Here is a 6,450-nt window from a genome sequence, read left to right on the forward strand (position 1 = left end):
AACAGAAAAATTGGCCAAAGTCTTGAGACACTTCTTGAAAGAGAATATCCACATGGCACTAAACGTAAGAAAAGGGCTCAGCCTCCTTAGTCCTCAGGAAAATGCAAATTAAAATTATAATGAGATACTACTGTAGTTCTATTCAAATGGCTAAGACAGAAAAGTCAGATGATGCCTAGGGTTGGTGAGGATTTGGGACTGAAACACTCATAAGATGCTAAAGGATGTATATACGGGCACTGCCCACCAAAGCTGATCATACACCGCCCCTCGACCTGGGATAGGGGCTGCAACTGGTGACTCATGCAGATCACTTTATAGGCCAGGATACCCATCTCCCACCTTCTCCGTCTGTTGACTGATGAAGGCTCACACCTTTTCCAGAGAATGACTTTTTGATGGGAGCCATCTCGTCTGCAAATGCCCACAATGTGATGACCACCCCTTGGGGAAGGTCCACAACCAATGCCTGGCTGATCACAAGTTATAAAAGTCCTCTAGGGGTGACTTGGCAGCGCCATTCATCCTCCAGAGCTCCCCATGGAGTCAGACTGAGGTGGACTCCAATCAAATCTGCAGGTTGGCTTGGCTCCTTCCCCTGGCCCTGCTCCTCCCTCACTCCCTCACAGGCTCCTCCAGAACAATCTTTCCATAAATCACCTGCACAGCAACCCCCTCTCAGGCTCTGTTCCTGGGCACTGTGACCTAAAACAATCAGCAAGTGCACTCCTCAGTGGAACCCACTCGACAGAAGTGTGTGCACAGGTGCACCACAGACACATAAGCAAGTTCATGGCAGTGCTCATCAGAATAGGCATGCCGGCTGCCCATCAACACCACAATGGATACATCACAGTTTCTTCTCACAGTGCAGCACCCACGACAACCACACAGAACATGAACGCCTCCCAAAAACATAATGATGAGTAAAAGGAGTCGGGCACAAAAGAAAGCATCCTCCTTGATTACATTTACATAAAGCTCAAAACAATCCGAAAGAACGCTAATGATAGAACTTCTGAGAGTGGTTGCCATTTGAGGTAGTAATGGGGGGAGGGGGGCATGGGAGAGGCGTTTTCAAGTGCTTTGGGAAGGTTCACGAAACTCTACAAGTATCATTCATAGACATCTATGGATGCATGTTATATTGTAATAAAATGCATTTTTATTTTTTTTAAAGTAACTGTCTTTTCTTTTTTTTTTAATGATTTTATTTATTTGACAGAGAGAGAGCAAGCACAAGCAGGGGGAGCAGCAGACGGAGAGGGAGAGGGAGAAGCAGGCTCCCCACTGAGCAGAGAGTCCAATGTGGGGCTTGATCTCAGGACCCTGGAATCATGACCTGAGCCGAAGGCAGATGCTTAATGCACTAAGCCACCCAGGCACCCCTAAAATTCATTTTTAAAAAGAGATCTTATTCTTCTACTTTCGGTAATAACTTATACAAAAGTACTACATGCAGCAAGTTTACTGATAATTCTTTATAGGATTTGTTTCCGGTATTTTGTCAGCCCTCTGGCCTCTTTCCACTGAAAAGGGTAATTGGATCTCAGACATGTTTTCTCCACTGAAGTTGGCTACCAGCCATTCCAGAAGGACCTGTATCCAGGTTATTCCTAAAACCCCAGAATTCCTGATTGAGTCAGCCCTGGGGCTTTTCCCGTGGACTCATTCATCCAGCAGGTATTCACTAAACACCTGCTATGCACGAGGCAGTGTTGTGGGCTCTGGGGATGCGGCAGTGAATAAGACAGGCCTGGCTCCTGCTCTTGAGGAGCTTACAACCCAGACAGGGATCACAGCCTGGAAACTAGCATTCACCGGTCACCCGGGAGGCCTGCGGGGACACAGTGGGAAATGTTCACACAAAATCACTTGTGAAAGCACACTCCTTGGTGGTTACAGTTTGTGAAAGAACACACAACAGGAGCTGTTGGAAACCTGTGCCTTTCTGGTTTTGTTTTTGGACTAATATCAGTCCAAATTTGTATTTGGACTGATACCAATTTTCCCAAACTGATGTATGGGTTAGAGATTCTATCCAGTCTCATCAAAATCCCAGATTTTTTTTTTTTTGGAAACTGACAAGTTGGTTCAAAAATGTACGTGGAATGAGAGTATCAGCAAATGAGCCCACGGACCAAAGAGAAAGGGTTGCCTCTGATTTCACCTAAACCTCCACAAGTTTTGTGCCCCAAGAGTAAAGGGGTCCCAAACTGTGATCGGATTTCCCTCGAGCCCACCAGAACATTGCCTCAGACTCATTTAATTGTTTAAAGAAAATTTTAAAAGATGACATTTCTCGTGGGCCTGCGTTTGTGCACACAAGTCCCGTGTACAGCACAGCGGACAGCACCAGCGACAGTAAGCGCAGACACACACAGGGGTGCCACCACCCCGCCAGCTGACACACAGGAGACACAGCGAGGGACGCTGGCAACAACCATGGGCACATCACACTCCCACAGAGTATTAGTTTAATCTGATGAAAGTGCTGGTCCAACCCTGTGTCTGACATACAAACCCACCTACAAATGATGGCTTCAGAGGGTTCTATCTGATATCACTCAGCACGTTCTCTTAGTGGTCAGCAGAGAGCTCAGCGGGATCTCCTTAGCCAACCACTTTTGCCACATCAATCCTTTGGAGACTTCCTGTTGGAAACACCTCAACTACCTGCACAAACCCCTCTCCAGGGCCACTGGGATTGAGACGGGCCCAGTCTCCTCCCTGTATTCCCTACAGGCATATCTTGACACATGAGTGGAGTGACCTTCCCAATAGTCAAAGGCTGCCCAAAGATAATGAACTAAGTCGAGAGAAATGTCTCATTTCATTACAGACAAGGCTCTGATCGCATCTGAAAAGCCTCTAGGTGCAACTCCACCCAGAACACGAACAATCCCAATGCCCCTGCCATGATGTGCTTTTATGCCTGGCTTACCATGAGAAGGTGTTTTTATCCTGGAGTAGAAAATGCAACAATTTCTACCTCCCTCTTCATGATTATAAAATCGCGTTTGCCCGTCTGTGTACGCATGAAGAGATTAGCATGGGAATCAGTAGGCCGAGTAAAGAAGATGCCTTAGCCAGTGCAGGCAGGCATCATCCACTCTACTGAGAGGCAGAATAGAACAAAAAGGCAGAAGAAGGGTAAATTCAGTCTGTCTACTTGAAGTGAGACATCCATCTTCTCCTGCCTTTGGACATTGGTGCTCCTGGTTCTCAGGCCTTCAGACTTGGACCGAACTGCACCGCTTCCCTGGTTTCTCCACCTTGCTGATGGCAGATTGTGGGACTTTTTAATCACATGAGTGAATTCCTACAGTGACTCTTTGTGCACACAGATATGTGACCATATGTATACATACATATATACATCTGTATCTCCTACGGGTTCTTTTTCTCTGGAGAAACAGAAGAGCCCTGTAATGGCCCTGACTAATATACTAGGCTATTAATTACGAAGATCTAAATAAATCCTCTGCCCTACTTCCCTCGTAGTAGAAAAGCCAAAATGTATATTCATTAGAATTAGGTTCTCAGAGTGTCCCCTGCTGTGTTGATGTCGAGGGGATTTATCTATACTTCCTGATGCGTGAATAAAATCATTCTAACCACGGGTTTTGCATATCGCTCTCAAGGAAGACCTTAATGCTCATGCAATTCAAATCGCCATTCAGCTGTCTGTAATTTCAGTGACAACTGTCCCCTTCACACATATGTACACCACTAATCAAAGAGCTAAAGGGTAGGAAGATGATCCTCCAGTGGCAAATTCAGGGATTCTCTACAGCAATAGACTTCAAACTGAATACAAGAGGATCTTGTTAGCTGAGTATACATTAACCCAGTCCCCAGTTACAAGGTTGTGTCGGGGAGAGTTAGCGTAACATAAAGACATTCGCCTACAAGCAACTGGGAGAATATTAGCCCCTTTCAAGGAACCCAGCCCACTTACTTTCAGCGCCTGCCCTTGTCCACTGCACCAAGTCTTTCTCAGCCAGTTGCTTCCTTAAGAGGCAGATGTTGGCAGCATCTAAAAGGATAAGACAAATTGGTTTTGAAGGAAACGTGAAAATCTTGCAAATGAAGCAGGATTTTATACAGAAGACAACTGTGATTTTGGAAAACACAGAATTTCATCTGGAAGCATTCACACACGAAAGACACGGTGGAGTCAAGAACTGAAAAGAATACGTACAAGAACAATGAAAACGCACACACCTTAAAAGAAAAATTATTTGAGGGGCGCCTGGGTGGCTCAGTCGGTTAAGCGTCTGCCTTCGGCTCAGGTCATGGTCCCGGGGTCCTGGGATCGAGCCCCGCATCGGGCTCCCTGCTCCACGGGAGGCCTGCTTCTCCCTCTCCCACTCCCCCTGCTTGTGTTCCTGCTCTCGCTGTCTCTGTCAAATAAATAAATAAAATCTTAAAAAAAAGAAATTAAATTAAAAAAGGAAAAATTATTTGAATTAAGAACTGTTCTTGGCAGACTGGTCATAGCAACTTTATTTTTTTTTTTTGTTTTATTTTCTGTATTTATTAAACATTTAACTGCCAAACAAAACACATGAATCCCAAGCACCCACGGGCCAGTACAGGCAAGAGATTAGGCCCTAGTCATGAAGTGGCAACCACTGCAGGCATCAGTGCCCTAGCGAGGTGCCTAGAACGGGACAGGCAGTTGGGTTTAGCCCCCTTTATCCTGCTGCGGCTTAGCAAAAAAGGGAGGCACAACGCGCTGCATGGTCCGAATCACCCGGGAAACCTGGTCAAGACAGGAGGTGATGGACATTTGGAGTTGGCCAGGGTCCTCAGCAGTCAATCGGACAGTCAGGACGGTGACGTTCACATCGAGCTCCTGCCGAACTGGCCCTCGGAGTTCAGCATGTGAAGTCAGGAACCAGTGGGCAATCTCCGCCTCCACCGGCGACGGGAAAGGTACGGTGAGGGCGATCTAGAGCGGTTGGCCCCCAGGACCTCCAGCCGCCGGTGCCGCAGCTCCATCAGGCCCTGGCGCGCGGGGGGCCTGCTCCATCGGGGGCACGCCAGCAGAAGCGGCGCCCGCCTCTCCCTCAGTGCCGGGACTTCCGGGATTGCCCAGGCCTTCGGGGTCGCTGGGGTCACCAGGGTCACGGGGTTCACCAGGACCACCCGGCGCCCCCACCACAACGCCCACAGCACCTGTGCCTTCGTGTACCGCCCTCACGGCTCGCCCACCACCCGCCCCAGACCCCGTCTTGGATCCTCCCACCCTCCTCACGAGGCACAGAAGGACCTCATAGCAACTTTAATAATGGGCAGATAAAACAAACGTCTGAAAGAGGAGGATGGGTAACCAAAACAAAGCTCAAAAGTAAACCTGACGGTAGGCTACAAATGCTCGCTGGAGCCGCGGGGGACCCCAAGTTTCATCTGTGGCCTAGTCCCCCACCCGCAGTCCTGGGGGAGGTCACTGAGAGGCGTCGCCCACCGGCTGACCCCATGCTCGCTCAGGGAATCTGAGGCTCCTACCCCCGCCCCTGTCCCTGGGAAGCGGCTCTACCCACCCTTCCCACCCTGGGAGCCTTTCCAAGGACTCAGACGTGACAGAGCGTGTGGCCTGGAGACCATGTGGGCCCTGTAGTGCCCGAGCTCAGTTGAACCTCTGTAAAGTCGAGGTTCCACAGGCAGGGTTAGCACCTCCTCATCTCCCGGCTGCCCACGCTGGGCCTCAGAAGGAAGTCCCTTTGCTTACTTACCCTGCCACCTACCCAGGCTACTGGCCTCCGTATCGGGGTCTCCCAGCCCTCCCGGTGCTCCCGTCTGCAACTTCCCGCGACAACTCCTGACGTCGCGTGCCCACAAGCTCCGCCCCAGATCCCCGGATGGAGCGCGGATGAGCCAATGAGCTCAGCCCATTTCTGGACACGTGACACAGCCTGCCCAAGTGACTCTCTGCACCTGCGCGACGGCACTGCCGTCCGCGCTGGCTGGCCGGCGGTCGGGGTGTGAGGCACTGTGCCTTCAGAGTCCCTGATGCGAGAGCGGAAGGCTCTGGAAACCCCGAGCTGGCTGTGGCCTGGCAGGGTGCCTCAGGCCTCGCCCCCACTCCCGGCACCGCGGCCTGGCGCCCGCCCCCGAACCTCCCGGTGCAGTCCTGAGGCCCGCGGACCCAGAGCAGGTGCGCCGCGGCGGAGACACTCTCTGGATTCCCAAGACCAATCAACGGTAAGCTGTCTCCTTAAATTCTGTTTATACTGATGACATGTGGAAGTGGTAATATTTTGGACGTATGGGGTTAAAACATCGTGTCAGTACTTACGTTGGCCTTTTCGCTTTTAAGTTTTGACGGGGCTGCTAGACACGCGTGAGCTGCGCAGGTGGCCCCGCTCTCGGTGGACGGCGAGGACGCGGGGTGGCCGGGTGACGTGTCTGTCCAGCCAGGGCAGTCCGGACAGCTCGCGGGGC

The sequence above is a fragment of the Eumetopias jubatus genome, unplaced genomic scaffold, assembly GCF_037043125.1.
Source record: "Eumetopias jubatus isolate StellerSeaLion01/CBP00866 unplaced genomic scaffold, mEumJub1_p1.0 scaffold_66, whole genome shotgun sequence".
Taxonomy (NCBI): domain Eukaryota; kingdom Metazoa; phylum Chordata; class Mammalia; order Carnivora; family Otariidae; genus Eumetopias; species Eumetopias jubatus.